Below are 18,089 nucleotides of genomic sequence, written 5' to 3'. Positions count from 1 at the left end.
GGTTAGAAACCTGGTGGCTTGAACAGGTGATCTGTTTCTCATTAACCAAACTTTCCCCCCCCCCCAGTACCCAGCTTCTTCAGGACCAGAGGACCTAGCATTCCAGAATACTGTTTTGCCAGGGTTGACCCTAGACCTCATGCATCTGTAGCAGAAATTAGTTTTCAGTACATCCTGGACCTCCTATTTTTAACTGGCTTCTTTTCTGCTCTTTCAGCTCCCCACCCCAACCCCTCATCAATCCATTAATATTAAGGTGTTAATGCCCTAATGTGTTTACCCATGTTGGGCTGTGGAGAGAACAATGTTTAATTCAAAGACTTAAGGCCCTGATGAAGTTTTTTGTTGGAGTTGGAGGTGTTTTGTTTTTTTTTTAGCAATTGCTGGAAATCCAAGTAGAAAAAGATTAACACCGTGGCTTCTGAGACTTCCTAGCAAGGCATGAACATTTCTGGTAACACTAATTTTGGTGCCTTACTCTAGGTGAGAGCAGTGAAATGGGGCTTGGAGTCCTGTCCTGGGATAATTTGTCAGTGAGTGAATGTAGCATCCTGGTTGATGTTCTCTGAGCTTTTCCCCTTAAAGGCTGCTGCTAATAATGGTTGTTAGAATCCATGGAGCTGTGCAGTGTGATAAGTTATTTACATAATTATCTCATGTAATCCTCATAATTCTATGTGGTAGACACTACAACTAGAACTAGGTTGTAATGAAAAGAAGCCTCTGAGAGGCTAAGGGTCCTCCCCAGATCACCCAGCTGATGAGGGTCAGAGCTGGGCCATCTGACTGCAGAGCTTGTGTTCTATCCCGTGTCACACCACCTCTGCTCTCAGATGTTTGGGACACTCAACAGCGTAAGGGTTTGGACTACATGATTAAAAATTACCCTTCTAAGATGAAGTGTAAATTTTGATCCTTGATCCTATCCACCTCAGATGCACTGCAGAGACTTTGGACCGTTTAGCTCACTGATGTCTTACCTCCTTCACCACTTCCTTCCAACATGGGGCCGACTGCCACATGGCCACTCTAAGCACACCCCCCACCCCCATGTACCTTGCTGAGTGGGACTTCTCATGCTCTCATCTCAGTAGTCACTGTCTTGAAGTTAGCAGAGGGTAACCCTGGATTCTAGGGATGTATGCTTGACTCAACAGTCTTCCTTCACTGCTGATTAGGGAAGAAATGAGGGTGTGGTAAGTGATAAGGATTTTCCAACCACCAGACCAGAGAGCCTGAGGGTAAGTGTGTGCTTGCTTGCTGTATGGAGGGATGGATGGAGTACTTTAGGCAGGGACAGTCCAGGAGAACATGTCCTCCCTGATTGCATCTCTGGGCCTTTGCTCAAACTGTTCCCCTCCTTTTATTTTCCTGAAATGCTAACTTGCCACTCATATCCACTCTCCTGCCATTAATTCCTATTCATCTCTCAAGATTTAGCTCTAAAATCACCTCCTTTGCATAACCTTAACTGAACACACATTCCTTCCCCCAAGCTGAATTGCCAGTTATCCTGTATCCTAAAGCACTTTATTTACACCTCAGGAAAGCCCTTAACACCTCTCTTAGTTGTTTTTCCACCTGGAAGGTTGTTGTAATCTTGTAAAGGGCAAGGTCTGGATCTTGGAGCTCTCTTTGCATAAAGCAGGAGAGAGTAACAAATATCTGTGCTAGGCTGGGGATCCCCTGCCTTCAAGGACCTGAAGCCTGATGGTGGTGGGATTGTACAGAAAACACCTTCCTGAGCACTTGAAATCCGACAGCTAGGAGTTTGTACTTAAATGTCGCCTTAGTGAGGCCTTCCCCAGCCTCACTAAACTTGCAGCCCCTTCCTTGAGGGTCCTTCCCTACCTCATTTTGTTAATGTAACATATTGCATATTTTATTCTTTTTTCTTTCTTACTGTCTGCCCCTCTCTCCACTCCAAAATGTAACTTCCATGTGGACAGGGATTTCTGTCTGTTTTATTCACCAGGGGACCCCAGCAACCATAACAGAGCATGGCACATCATAGGTGCTTACTAATGTTTGTTAAGAGAATTAATGAATGATATCACCCTTCTAGGAACTGGCACTCTTTTGTGCTCCCTGGACCTGAAACTAAGCATCCCCAGTCTGTTGCCCTACAGTGTAAGGTCACCCCAGGCCCAGTTCTCACACAGCTTTCCTTCAGCTAGTTGTGCATTGAGACTGAATTCCTGATGACAACTTTGACCTAGTTGGAAGTACTTCCTCTCTCTTTTTTAAAGCCTGAGTCTCTGGATGCAAAGTTCTTAAGTTGGAAGTGGAAATGCAAGGACTCTGTGCTTCTTGTTGGCAGGAAGGGGGTTGCACTGAGAGGAGAGGGTGTGGTTTTTCAGATGTCTTGAGGCCTTCCAGGCATTTGGTGCCTTCAGTTAAGAAGCTGGAAAACTTACTGTGCAATGGGGAAGTGAACAGCCCCCCAAAATAAAAGATGCTACAATTTAGGCTTCTGGCCTGAAGTCTCTGTTAGCCTTTTAGGCATGCGGTGGTTATTAGATTATACACTTTATAGAAAAGCCATTGCTGAGTGCTATGTGAGTAAATGAGTATTTTATACTAGGAGAATTATGCAGTGTGAGGAAACCACTTTATAACATAAAAGAAAAAGAAGTGCTATTCTGTTTAAATGTGTTTTGAACTATTCAGAAAGAAAAAAAGATAGACTCCCTTAAAAGACAGGTCTGGATGAAGTTAGGCCCCTTGATATGGTGGTAAATATATGATTCTCCATCATATGATCTATGTTAATATCTTTAAAACTCAAGCTGTACAAAAAACTTCTGCTTAGCCACCTCTTCTACTAAAATTATCTCCCTAATCTCTGAACACTGGAGTGATGCAGGGCTCAGCCCATGGACTTTCCTCTATCCAAAGTCTTTCTAGAAGTACTCCTCCAGCCCCTTGGTTTTAAATACTATCTATCTATACACTCATCACTCCCACACTTAGATCTCTGGCCCAAGCCTTTCTTCCAAGCTGCAGCCTCATATATCCAGTGCTCTGTGTGGCATCTCTACTTGGATGTCAAGTAGACATCTCAAAAGTAACAAGGTTGGGACAGGACTCCTGATTCTTCTCACATCCCCATCCCCTTCTGTCAGCCTCTGCTATCTCAGTAATATGGAACCATCATCCATTCAGTTGCTCAAGATAAGAACCTAGGATCACCCGATTCCTCTCAGTTAATCAGCAAGTCCTGTAGACCTGATCTTCCACCTGTGTCACATATTCTGCCATGTCTCCAGTCCTCTATCACTCTAGTCCAAGCCACCACAAGGCTTCAATAAACACCTTTGCACAATGCTCAAGGGTGGATATAGATACAGATACATACACACACTCACACACACACACACACACACAAATATTCTGTGGGTCAAAGTTTATGTACATTTTCAAATGTGAATAGGCAATACCAAACTGACATCCAAGAGGGTTCCTATTCTCACTCTTGAGAGTGCTTTTCCTCATGCCCTTGCTGAGGATGGACTGTCTTTAATTTTTGCCAATCTGATAGGTAAACAATAGTATCTAACTGATTCAACCTGCGTTTCTCTGATCCCTAGTGAGGCTGAGTATCTTTTCATGTATGTTAGCTATTTATATTTCCCCTGAGATTTGCTCCTTAATATCCTTTGTACATTTTTCTTTAGAGCTTTATACTGAATTTGTAAGAACACTTTATTTATTAGGGATATTTACCCATTGTCTGTTATATAGTACAAGTTTTTCTGTCTCTAGTCATATGTCATAACTTTATTCCTGATGTGTACCCCTCTTGTAATCAGATAAAACACACTATAAAACATTTTAAAAACATGTTCATTAGATTTGGCAATTAGGAGTTCAGTGACAACATCAGTACAGCAGGAGGAGGGAAGGCAGATTGTGGAGGCTTGGGGAGTGAGCATTATGAAGGAGTGATAAGGAATATAGTATACACTTTGAAGAGGGTTGGCCATGAGGGGAAGGAGAGTGTTTCTTATAGACAGTAGGGTACAGGAGATAAGAAAATGTTAGTTTTGTTTGTTTTAAATAGAGGAGAGAGATGAGCCCCTTTATGCATAGATGGCACAGAGCTTCTGTGATGATGTGTGGTTGCTGAGGAAGCATGAGGGTGGGGGCTTCAGAATGAGAGGGGTGAGAAGACTGTCCTTAGAGAGAGGAAGGCAGCTCTTCCATAGAGACAGGGGGGCAGGAGGGCAGGATTGCTAAAACTGTGGAGAAGGAAGGAGCTGGGCAAGGGTGGGATTTTGAGGGAGGGCCCATCTGATGAGAGAGGAGTTGGGGCACACCATCCAGGCTACCACATCCTAGTGAGCAAAAGAAAAAGAAAAGGTTTGATTACTTATTCAAATTCATGTCTCTGTCCAAAGTCACAGAGCCCAGTAGCCATTCTCTCTAGCAGCGCTCATCAGCCTGGGCACAGGAACAGGGTGTAGACAATCTAGGGGATTTTTCTGGGTGGCTGTGACAGGAATGCAAGAGGGCAGGAGATAGGACAGTGCTGGCAGAATAGCTGAAGTAATGAGACATGTGGATTTCATATCTATGACTGTCTAAAGCTACCCTGAACTCAGGTAATTCTTAAGAGATGAAAAATATCCATGGCACCTGCACTGTTTCTTGTTTGTAGCTCTATCAACTCAGGCATCAGAATAGCTTTAGTATCAGCATCCTTAAACTATTACTTGCAACATATCAGAAAGCATGGGTTGATTTACTGAGGGTCTGCAGTGTGCCAGTTTCTAGGCTAGGAGCTTGCAATACAGTGGAGAAGAAGATAGATGATGGCCTTTTTCTCATGGAATTTATTTCAGCGGGAGAGGTATGTGGTGAACAATGTATCATATAATCAGTGATACAGTGGCAATTGTGATAATTTCTCTGAAGTTCAATCTTTTAGTAATCAGATTGTCACACTGCTTCCTCTAACAGGTTTTACAAATTTACATTTGCCAACAAAGTATGAGAGTCCTTATTACATCTTCCCTTTTTAAAATTCAATATTACCTTTTTACAATTTTCCTGAATTGATAGGCAAACATAAAAATGTCTTCATTTCATTTATGAAATAGTTATCATGGTGAACAGGAGAGCTAGCTAGGATCAGGGAAGCATAGTTGGAGTGTCAGTAAGTGTTGAGGTGAGCTTGGTGACTAAGAATTCATATTGATAATAGTACACCAGATTGTGATTTTTTTCTTTAGTAGATTTCAGTAGTTTCAATGCAGGCATAAAGGACAACACCTGGGCTCTTCTAGGTTTATGTTTTTATCCTATATTTGCAATGAAAATGGGTTATTGAGTACATTGACAAAAGTGCAGTTGGAACAAAAGAATCCAAATTGTCTAGGAAAGGAAGTGAAGTTGGGATGGAGCTGACAGGATGAAAGCCGAAAGGATTATGGAAGACTACTTCTCCCTCATGAGGTCTGAAAACCAGTGTGGGGCAGGGGAAGGTCATTGAATGAATAGGCAAGAAGGGTTGCAGTCAGAGTGAAGTATTTGAATTAATGATCTCAAAAGTGAAGTCCTTAGTGATAAGCTTTTTGGTGTGGCTGAATATGATATTTGGTATTTTTGATGACAGCTCATTTATTCAACGAATATTTATTGTGTGCATATTATGTGCCAGAGAGCACTTTACACACTGAACATAACTGATGAACAAAACCAAGTCCCTTCTCTCACATAGCTTACTATCTAGTGGTAGAGATTTTTCATTTTTATAAAATAAAAGGGCATCCTCAATAATACGTTGATTACTGAGTGTGTAGTTTTATTTAGAATAATAATACCAAGCTCAAATATTTCCATACATTGGGCTAGAAAAGTCCATCTAGACACTTTGAGTGCCTTGCTTTATTATAAATTATATTAACTGAATTAAGAAAATTTGTATCTCCTTCTCCCTTAGAACTTGTTAATGTACTTCCATATGCCAGGTCAGAATGGAAGATAAAACAAATATATACACATTTTATTACACAAATATATACACATTTGAACATTTTAGCAGTTTTAAACTTTTTATGCTTTAGTATTTTTAAAAAATATTAGGACATTGCTTCTAGCTGTAGACCAGATGTTGATAATGCATGTACTAATCTTGTTCTAGGGATTTGATGTAATGTGTAAAGTAATTATGGTTAAGCAGGTTAGAAAGAGGACTTGCAGTATATTAATATTTTACCTTTATTTTATATTTTCCAATTATACCTACTCTTTGGTGTACATATACTCCTGTATGTATTTCCTAATGAAAGAAATTAACACTTAACTTATGTGTTATATGCCTTAAGTAACACCTTAAAATTATCCGCCATGTATAGTTTGATTTAAGTTCAGCTACAGGTTATTTAATTGTGTTTAAGGTTTCTGTGGCCATAGCTAGATCACAGCATCCCTAAAATTAAAAAGAAACCAAATGCATGAAATCACAGTTATGTGTGAACATGGGCTGGATTAGTCACAAACCATCAAGATTTCTCATTTAAGGGGACTGTGTGGGTGATTTTTAGCTGATGTGGCCTGAAGGAAAGAATTAGATACTAGCTAGGGTTCAGTTTAGAAATCCCTATCATCTGTGATGGTGGCAGGAGAAGAGGATCTTCCCTATAGGGGTCCTGGTTTATCACAGCTTATTGATTAAGGAAAGATAATGGTATTCCATGCAGTTATGAGGCTTATTGAAAGATGATAATGTGTCAGCTCTCACCGGACTTTAAAAAAAGTTTTATGCATATAAATGACCTGGATTTTAAAACATTCTATTCTTCCAGTTGGAAAGTTTTGATCCTTTTACATGTTGGGGCTGTTAAAGAAAGGGACTTTGGTAGAGAAGAGGATGAACAGGCCATCCCTCACCCATCAACCTCATGGGGCTCTTGTGAGCCTGCCTGACTCATGGGAGAAGCAGCTCCAAGTGTAGGTCTCATAAGCTGGAAAGCCAAATGGGATATGTCTTAATATATGCACTTTCCCTGTTCCCAAAATGGGTGTTTAGACACATGGTCTTGTTTTTATGATCTTTTCTACTTCTGTTTTCCACATATATGGCTATCTTCTTTCTAGGGTTAGTGGTAGGCTTAAAACACCTAAAGTGGCCAAAAAGCAGGAAAAAAGTGTGAAATCATGAAAATAAAGCCACAATTTTAGGTGGGATTTCTTCAAACTATTTATGAACAGAATTTGGTGATATTGAAAGGTAACAACTTGGATTCAATCTGGAGGAAATTGTCCCTCCCATGATTTTAAGGCTAACAAAAGAGATTTTACTTTAGGTACTCCTCCCAATGGTCCTTTCATTCTTTAGAAGAGATGTTCTGGATGAGGGGAATGGGTCTGTTCCCATGTGTAGACTTGCTCAGAATCTGTTACACATTATTGTGTGGGAAGGTCAGGGGACTGAGAAAGCAAGCTGGACCAAGCCTCCTCTGCTATTAGCTGAGGACTTTTTAAAAACTCTACAGTTCCTGAGGGCAGGATGTCCCCTTTCCCAAATATTACCATGTACAAAGCAATATTATCAGAATATGAAGAAACTGCATAGCATAGTGATTAAGAGCTTGAACTTTGGAACCAGACTGCCTGAATTCAGAAACCAGACTGTCACTTACAGGGTGTGTGACCTTGGGCAAGTTATTTCCTCTATGTGTCCGTCACTTTCCCCATTTGTAAAACACGATAATGTAGTACCTACCTCATAATATGATTGTGAAAACTAGATGACTCCATGCACATAAAGGGCTTAGAAAAGTGCTTGATACATAGTAAGCATTATAGAAGTGGTAGCTGCCAGCATCATCAGCATCATCATCACCTTCTTTTACTTTTTCTTCATCAGTCGATGGATGCGTCTTAAAAGGAGCTAAAACTGCAGAATGCCTCAGTATATGCAAACTTCACTTTTGTAAAACCTATTTTGAAAAGGATTATAGGGGCAAAAGAACCTTAGTGCAAAACCAAAATCAGAATTTTGTAAAATTGAAAGCTGTAAATTTCTCATTGTTTAGGGAAAATAAAAAACAACTTGGCTACCCTAACACTTTTGAGAATGGGCTCCAGTGCCGGCAGGCCTGGGGGCATAGATGTGCTCTATGGGTAGGCCTGCAGGAGTCTAGACCCCAGCAAACCACTGGGAAACCCTAGTTGCCCTTTGGTTTTGGAGTCTTGATTCTGACTTCTCTATTCTGTCCCCACTCTGTTTTTCTTCTTTTTGATCCTATTTTTAAAATTAATGCTATTTTGTTCTGTTTTATACATTTTTGTAAGACACTTTAAATCCTGTCTGGAACAGTGTATAAATAAATATCTTTTAAACTGATCATATCTAATTACTAACATCTGCTTAATATTTATGCTTGTCAGCCCACCTCTATGCAGAGCAGTACAGTGACTTTCCATCTGGGCAAGAATACTGATAAGATTTCTCAAATTTCATAGTAAGATGTCAAAACAGCCATATGCTCATATATTTTCTAAAGCATATGGTTATAATAATTAGAACTAAACAGCTACCAATATTGGGTACTTATTCTAGATCAGCACTATGCTATGCTATTTACTCGTGATGTATACTTGAATCCTCACAGCCTTATGCAGGGACCCTTATTATTAATCACTGTTTTCGTAAATGAGGAAAATGAGACTTAGGGAGGTTGAATAACTTGCCCAAGGTCACAGCTAAAACGTAATGAAGCTGTGATTTGAACTCAGGTAGCCTGGCTCCAGATCCAGTGCTCTAGGCACTATTCTAGGCAATACTGTTCTTAGTTAGGAATCTAGCACATCAGAACTCCAAGTCCTAGTAGAAGAGGCTATTCGGTGTTACAGAACATTCACAGGTCCCGCAGACCTTAACGTCAGTGTTATGTTGTCAGTACCTCCCTTTCCATCTCTATTACCCCGGCTCTCTACTATGGGCTCTCACCATCTACCAGCTGCCTTTATCCTCAAATCTGTATTCTGTGTAACTGTCAGAGTGACTTGCCTTACCTAAAACTCTTCAGTGGTTCCTATTGTCAAAGGCTAATTTTCCATGTTTCTTAGCATAGCATATTAAGCTCCTCCCCCATGTGAGAGGATCCCCACTTGCCTCCTCTACATCCTCCCTTACAATTCACTGTCACCTTCCATGCACTGCTCGCCCATGCCATGTTGCTTTATGCCTCCATACTTTTGTAAATGCTGTGCAGTCTACCTGGTTAACCAACTGATACACATTATTTACAACCAGTTCCTGTGCCACTGCTGGTATCTCTTTCTAGACCCTCTCCCCAAGCTGGAGTGGGTCTCCACCTTGATATTCTCATAATTATGCCCTGTGTGTGTATTTCTTTGATAACCGTGTTCCTTAACGATTATCTGTTTAAGTATCTCCTTCCATAGACTGTGAGCTCTTTGTGGGCAGGGACTGTGCATTATTCTTATATCCTTAGCCAGCTAGCACAGCATGTAGCACATAGTTGGCCCTCCAAACCAGTGTACATACTGTAAGCAGTGTAGAATACCGAGTTCCAGGTCAGGGAAAGAGGAGGAGTTTGAAGGTTTGAAACAACACAGACATTCAGGGATAAGTACAGGACAGCAGAGGGAGGTCTCACAGAGCAATCTGGTGCCAGATACATTTAGATTATTTAATCCAGGAGCAGAAGGGGGCTGGGGGTATGAGATGGGGGTTCTTTATCCAAAGGGAACTTGGAAGGATCTGAGAAACCAGACTTTGCAGCTTTGCAATTTGAATCGACCTTAAATTTACCTTAAATTTGAGTAGCCTTGACAAGGTAGTTAAGACTGACACATTTTAATATGTATATTTAGAGTCATTTTCTTGGGAGGACATCACCCTGCAGTTAAATGGGACAGTTGATAAAATAACCAACACAGACTTCAGTGTAAACAATTAATTCTGTGTAAGTGGTGCCACATGCTCATTCAGCTGTTACCAAACAAAAAGATGGCATTATTTGGTGCCTTTGTGTGCAGGTGGCTGCATCCAAACAAGGGGCTTTAGGGAAGCCCTGCATCCCTGGAAGCTTTCTTTTCTTCATGAAGTCCTTTTTTAATTTTTCTCCCCCACCCCTCCCCTTTGGTAAATGCTAGTCCCTTCTTGGAGTCTGTGATTCTGCTGCTGTTTTGTTCCTTCAGTTTTGCTTCGTTGTTAAACTCCACAAATGAGGGAAATCATTTGGTACTTGTCTTTCTCCGCCTGGCGTATTTCACTGAGCATAATACTCTCTAGCTCCATTCATGTTGTTGCAAAGGGTAGGATTTGTTTTCTTCTCATGGCTGAATAGTATTCCATTGTGTATATGTACCACCTCTTCTTTATCCATTCATCTGCTGATGGACACTTAGGTTGCTTCCATTTCTTGGCTATTGTAAATAGTGCTGCAATAAACATAGGGGTGCATATGTCTTTTTGAATCTGAGATTTTGTTTCCTTTGGGTACATTCCTAGAAGTGGAATTCCTGGGTCAAATGGCATTTCTATTTTTAGTTTTTTGAGGAACCTCCATATTGCTTTCCACAATGGTTGAACTGATTTACATTCCCACCAACAGTGTAGGAAGGTTCCCCTTTCTCCACATCCTCATCAGCATTTGTTGTTTCTAGTCCTGTCGATGTTGGCCATCCTAACTAGTGTGAGGTGATACCTCACTGTGGTTTTAATTTGCATTTTCCTGATAATTAGTGATGTGGAATCTTTTTTTTTTTAAGTTCTGCAGACTCACCACATACTCTGTTTCGGTCTCAATTTTCTATGCTCTAAAATCCACTCTCCTCTACCTTTAGATTTTCAAATAATTAGTTCTTTCTTGTTCCAAAGGAAGCTGGATTTCCTAGCCTTTACGGTTATGCTTCTCTCCTGTTTTGGAAACCCACGCACATAATAGGTATTAATTCTGACAGTGCTTTAGATTGCCCTGCTTCAAATACGGTAATTGCCTTGGTCACAATTAGCTTAATAGAGTCCACTTTGGAATGTAACTTATGGCAGCACAAATCCTTACTCATTAGGCTGCCCTGCTTGTATCAGGGCAACTGCATTACAGTCATCAGGATGATTTATACTCTCTGAATTAACATACATCTTAACCGTAGGCCAGCAGAATCACAATAACATACAGCAGTTCGTGAGAATGGTTTCCTTTCACCCTCCTTTAAGTGAAGTGTTTCCAGACATTTTTCAATCACTCTCCCTTACCACCAAAAATTTTGATTACCCCTAATATATGTATATTTATGAAGTATTATTTACCATTAATATTGTGCATTATATAATCTTATGTATTACATAGTATTACTTGTACAGATATTATATAAGGCATTCACAAAAACAGAAATAAAGGATGGGATGAAATGAATGCTGTTTAAAATTAATTTTCATATTTACTAATGGTATAAAACCTTTGCTGTCATTTTGATGAGAGCATTGACATGAAGTGCACTTTGTTTCAATAAAATCTTTGTTTATGGTACAGCTACTTGCAGGTCTGATTCTAAGTTCTGTTTATTTTTATACTTGACTTTAATGACTGTCATAGCTGATTTTGATACCTCACAAAACATATAAATCTACAAATCAAAGCAGTGTGTGGCTGGATGCACTTACTAAATCATGGTACTCTAATTAAAGTTCCAGGAAACAGTTACGTACAAACATGTTGTGTTGTTCCATCTTCTCAGCTCTGAGCATGCTGTCTTTGCACACTCTTGTCTTTTTAAAATTAATTAATTAGAAAAATTGTTGGACTGTCACTGTCATTTAAAAAATTTTTTTATTGAGGTACGTACAATAAAATGCACAAATCTTAGTGTACAGCTTTATGAATTTTGACACGTGTATATACTCACGTAAACATCACCCAGATCAAGATATCAAACATTCTTAGTAGCTTTTTTTCCACCTTTATCTATTTCACCTCTCCTCCCACCTCCCTGCCCTGTGACAACCACTGGTCTGTTTCTCTGTGCCTCTATTTTTGTTTTGTTTGTTCATTTGTCTTGTTTTTAGATTCTGCATATAAGCGAAATCATATGGTGTTGGTCTTTTGGTCTTTTTCTGTCTGACCAATGTCATTTAGCATGATACCTCCTAGGTCCATCCATGTTTTTACAGATGGCAAGATTTCATTCTTTTTGTGGCTGAGTAATATTCCATTTTTATATGTACCATCTTTATCCATTCATCTATCTATGGACATTTAGGTAGCTTCCAAAAGTTGGCTATTGTAAATAATGCTGCAATAATCTTAGGAGTGCATATGTCTTTTCTAATCAGTGATTTTTTTTCTTTCGGTAAATATTCAGGAGTAGAATTGCTGGGTAGTGTGGTATTTCTAATTTTAGTTTTTTGAGAAACCTCCATACTGCTTTCCATTGTGGCTGCACTAATTTACAATCCCACCAATAGGGTATGAGGTTTCCCTTTTCTCCACATCCTTGCCAAAACTTGTTATTTCTTGTCTTGTTAGTTCAAAACTCACTAAATCCTTCTCTTAGCAACAACATTGAATAATAAAACATTTTCAAATGTGCCCTGTATCATTTATATTTTTGTAAAAACATCCTTTGACATAAAACAACACTTAACTGTTTGAATGCATTGGAAGTCTCCTAGTGCCTTATAGTTATTCTATGATTGTAAAGCTTCTGATTACAATAGGGTTTAGTTGCATTTAATCTTAAAACTTTAAAAACAACTTAAGGTATAATTTACATACAACGAACTGAATACTTAAAGTATCCAATTGGATAAATACTGACATTTGTCTATACCCATGAAATCATCAACAAAATCAAAATAGTAAACATCACTTTCAAAGATTTCCTTGTACCATTTATGATCCTTCATTCCTGTCCCTTTCTGTACTATACCTCTGCCCTTTTTGGTAGACACTGATGTGTTTTCTGTCACTATAGATTCATTTGCATTTTCTTGAGTTTTATATAAATGAAATCATGTAGTTTGTGTTTGTTTTGTATGATTTTTTTTTCAGCCAGCATAATGGAGATTTCATCCATAATGCTGTGGGTGTCAGTAGGGCATTCTTTTCTTTGCCGAGTAGTATTCCATTGTATGAATATACCACCTTTTTTAATCCATTCATCTCTTAATCAACATTTGGATTGTTTCCAGTTTTTGGCTATTATGAATAATGCTGTTATTAATATTCACATGTAAGTCTTTGCATGAAACTATGCTTTTCTTTGGTATATACTTAAAACTAGAGAGCCCGGGTTGTATGGGAGATATATATTTAACTTCTTGAGAAACTACTAAAATGTTTTCCAGTGTGGTTGTACCATTTTACAGTCCCACTGCAGTGTATGAGAGTTCCAGTTGCTTCTAACCTGGCCAACATTTGGTATATTTTTTATTTTAGCCATTCTAATAAGTGTGTAGTGGTATCTTACTGTGATTTTATTTTGTACTTCCCTAATGATTAATGATGTTGAGCATCTTTACATGTTGCTTATTTGCTATTCATATGTCTTCTTTGGTAATGTATTTGTTCAAAAACTTTGTGCACTTAAAAAAATTTTTTTTAGTTATAGAGTTTTGAGAGTTCTTTATATATGCTGGATACAAGTCCTATCAGATATGCTATTTGCAAATATTTTCTTCCAGTATGTGGTTTGTCTTTTTATTTTCTTAACAGCATATTTAAAGGAACAGAAGTTTAAAATTTTAATGAAGTCTAATTTATCAAGTTCCAGGTCATGTTTAGATATCATATCTAAGAAATCTTTACCTTTATTTTGCATATGACTACCTACTTTTTCCAGCATCATTTGTTGAAAAGTTTATTATTTCTCCACTGAATTCCCTTGTACCTGTATCAAAAATTGAGTAAATATAAACGCAAGGACTTATTTCTGAACTCTATTCTGTTCCATTAGTCTATTTATCTATCTATACGCCAATACCACAGTCACTTGATTTCGGTAGATTTATAATGTCTTGAATCAGGTTTCATAAGTCTTCCAACTTCGTTTTGCATATGTTTTGAATCTCACATTATATATATATATATATATATATATATATATATATTATATATTATATATATGCTTTAAACAGTTGAATATATTTTAAATATAATTTAAATAATAAGAAAAGGTATTTTTACTCACACAGTGTTGATGTACTCTTCACTCTGTTGTGTACACCCATATTTCTGTTATTATTTTTCTTCTACCTGAATGACTTTAACATTGTTTTTTATAGTGCAGGTCTGCTGGCAATTAATTCTTTCAATTTGTGCATATTTGCAAAAGTCTTTATTTCACCTCTGGTTTTGAAGGATATTTCCCTGGGTTTAGAATATTAGGTTGACAGGTTTTTTTCCTTTCAGTATTTTAGAGATATTCTAGTGTCTTTCATTTGCATTGTTTCCAATGATAAATTTTCTTTCATCACTATCTTTGTTCTATGGTATTTAATGTGTCCTCTCCCTCACCCAAGCTGTTTTTAAGATCTTCACATTATCTATGGTCTTAAAAAATTTTGACTATGAAGTTTTCTTTATATTTCTTGTGCATGAAGTTCATTGAGCTCTTGGATCTGTGAGTTTATGGTCATCAGATTTAGAAAATTTTGCCTATTATTTCCTCAACTATTTTTTCAGTGCCCACATTTGCTTTCGTGACTCCAATTACATATATATCAGGCAGCTTAAAGTTGTTTCACAACTCATTAATGCTCTGTTTTTTTTCCATTCTTTTTTCTTGTTCAGTCTTGTTTTATTTGGATAGTTTTTATTGCTGTCTTCAAGTTCACTAATCTTTTCTATTACAATGTGTAATCTGCTATAAATCCCTTTCTATATATTTTTCATCTCAGATGTTGTAGTTTTTATCTCTAGGTTTGATTTGGGTCTTTTAAAAAATATATTCTATGTCTTTATTTACTTTTTGGAAATATGGAATACAGTCATAACTTTTAATGATTTTGCTTGCTAATTCTAACATTTATGTCAGTTCTTTTTCAGTTTTTGCTTGATTTTTCTCCTCATCATGGACTGTATTTTCCTGCTTTTTTGCATGCCTGTTAATTTTTTTACTGGGTACCAGATATTGTGAATTTTACCTTGCTGGGTGTTGCATACTTTGTATTACTACAAATATTCTTGAGCTCTATTCTGGGATACACTTGAGTTACCTGGAAACAAATGTATCCTTTCAGGCTTTCTGTTTAGATTTGCTGGATGGGACCAGAGCAGTGTACAGTCTAGGACTAATTATTTCCTATTATGGAGGCAAGACCCTTCTGAATACTTTGCCCTGTGCCCTGTGACTCATGAGGTTTTCCAGTTTGGCTGATAGAACAGGCACTACTTCCAACCCCCCGTAAGTGATGGGTACTGTTCTTTTGAATCCTTTCAGTTGGTTCTTTCCCTGGCCTGGGGTAATTTCTCACAGGCATGCCATATGCTGATCAGTCCTATGCTGAATACTCTAGGGAGCCCCTTTGCAGCTCTTTGAAGATCTCTCCCTGTGTGGTTCTCTCAGGTACTCTGTCCTATGAACTCTAGTTATCTGGGTTTTCCCAGACTCTCAGCTCTGTCACCTCAGCTCAGGAAGATCACCAGGCTCTGCTTTCCTTCTTCCTTTCTGCACTGTGGCGTGGAATCTGTCTTGAGACAGTGAACCTGTAAAAATCAGAGTGCTCACCCTATTTGTCTCCCAAATCTCTGGGATCACAGGCCTTCATTGCCTAATGCTCAGTATCTTAAAAACCATCATTATTTCATATATTTTATCCATTTAGCAGAGGGGCTTGTTTCAGGTAGGGTGGAAATCCATTTTGTGTTACTTCATCTTGGCCAGATGTAAAAGTCCACTGACATTTTGTAGTCCACAATTTTCATGCTCAGTTATAATTTGTAGCCCAATTTCAATTCTAACCTTTTGAGAATGTAGACACCATCATGGTTCTTGATATAGCTAGATCAGTTCTAAATATCTATGTTCAAAAGCATACAGAATCTAACCTGCAGCAGTGTACATTTTCTTACATCACTACTCAGTCTCTGTAAAATGTAGTATCATTTGCTTCACAATACCAGTTTAATTCAGGGCTTCTTGGTTAAACTAATATCCTTTCAAAGACTCTGGTTCACTTTTTCATGATCAGTGAGATGTAAATTTTACCAAAATTTTCCATTGTGCTTGGCCCAAACAGCAAAATGCTTTTATCATATCCCTTTGATGGGTCATGACTGCTAATACAATCGAATTTACCCACAAAGCCATCATATAATTTCTACTTGTAGGTTTAGAGGAATACTTTAATACCAGTTCAACCTTCATACCCTTGAACGAGGGTCAATTTTTCTGAAATTCTTCTGTCATCTTCAAAGTCATCAGCATAGTTTCTCATTAAAAAAAAATGTGCCTGAAACTTTAAGTGGTTTCCAGATGCAGTTAACTCACAATTGATCTATATTCTTTAAAAGAAAATAAATATCATTTCAACCCAGTTAAGTCTTAAAGCATGAATGCACATATAAAAACTGACAAAATAAAAATGGCTAACACTTAGAGAGCATTCCCAATGTTCCATTACCTTAAGCAGTTTGCATATTTCTAGAATTCATTTAATCTTTAAAACAAGTCCAAGAGGGTAGGTACAATTACTCTCTTCATTTTACAAGTAAGGAAATTGAGGCACTGAGAGGTTTAGTAACTTTATAAGGTCACACAACTAGTAAATGGTGAAGATGGGATTCGAATTCAGGCAGTCTGGCTTCAGGGTCCATGCTGTTAACTATGACACCATACTAGGTAAATAAAAACATTTTTTTTTCAGTCTTGTAACTGCTCTTCAGTTTCTGTGAGTTTAAGCTTAAACATATAAATACAAACAGATTTCTGGGTGAAGACACTCAGTAAACATTTATTGAGCTCATGCTGTGTATCAGATACTGGGCTAATAAGTAAGTTCCGGGGGGTATGAAGTCCAGATACAGTGCCTGCCCCCAAGGACTTCACATATGATAGAAGTTTCTAGTTTGAGCATAACTATTGCCATCTTCACATTTATATGTGCACTGTATGTTTGGGAGAGGGAGAGGTACTAATGCGCCCAACAAATTAAACAGCAAAATCTGCCTGTTTACTGCCCAGTGCAGGGATGTTACTTGGTATTTTTCTAATTCACATGTTTCCATTTTGGGAACACTAACAATGATTTTTAAGATAAGGACCATTCTTACAAAGAATTCTATATTTTGATAATCTTCTTTATATTGTAGGCCTTTGCTCAAGGTCATATAACTAATAAATAGCCAGAGCTAGGAGTTGAACCCAAATTTGTCTAACACTACTATATTCATTATTTGAAGTTTCCTGTCAGATTGACCCAGTTTTGCATTTTTATAACTGGTCTTCAGAATTTAAAATAATTTGAGAGAGCCCTTCCACTCCTTCTTGAAAACTACCTGTGTCCGTGTTAGTGTTAATGTTCATTTATTTTTATTTCCTAATCTGTAGGATTAGGGTATAAATGTGATATATCCACTTGGATGTATAATGCTACAAATATCATTATATCATGTTTATTGTGTTCTTTGACTTGTGTATATATTTACTAATTTTTTATCTGCTTATACTATCAATAATTGAGAGAGGTATGTTAGCCTCCCATGTTAATGGTAGATTTGTCAGTTTCCCCTTACTTTTGTAAGTATTTGCATTAAAATATTACCCTTAATTTTGAACAAAGAATGTACAATATAATTGTAAATAATTTGTAAGTTACAATAATTTTCTAAGTAAACAAACCATCTTTTCTAAAATATCTTCTTGTGGGCATGAGGTCCTACAAGGATGCTACAGCAAGATATTTCATCTGAGTCTTGACACCCTGTGACTAACATAGAACAAACTGTCATTGGAGCTCAGGTTTGGATCCTTATGTAATCTGAGCTATGATCTCAGTAGATAATCCTTGCTGTTTTGACTACACACCTGTGACTGAATTTCAGTGAAAGGCCTTAACAAGTTTTCTTAGGCTTTGGTTTCTCCACTAAATGCTAGCATCTGCCAATTGG

General features: G+C 37.9%; 1 protein-coding gene across 2 annotated transcripts in view; it reads left to right on the top strand.

Annotated features, from left to right (window-relative positions):
• The window catches only part of SYTL4 (synaptotagmin like 4), a 45,480-nt gene that overhangs the window by 1,030 nt on the left and 26,361 nt on the right, over window positions 1–18,089 (top strand). The window lies entirely within an intron of this gene.

The sequence above is a fragment of the Manis pentadactyla genome, chromosome X, assembly GCF_030020395.1.
Source record: "Manis pentadactyla isolate mManPen7 chromosome X, mManPen7.hap1, whole genome shotgun sequence".
NCBI classification, from domain to species: Eukaryota; Metazoa; Chordata; class Mammalia; order Pholidota; family Manidae; genus Manis; species Manis pentadactyla.
The sequence above is the reverse complement of the archived record's forward strand: the minus strand, read 5'-3'. Positions and strand labels throughout refer to the sequence as shown.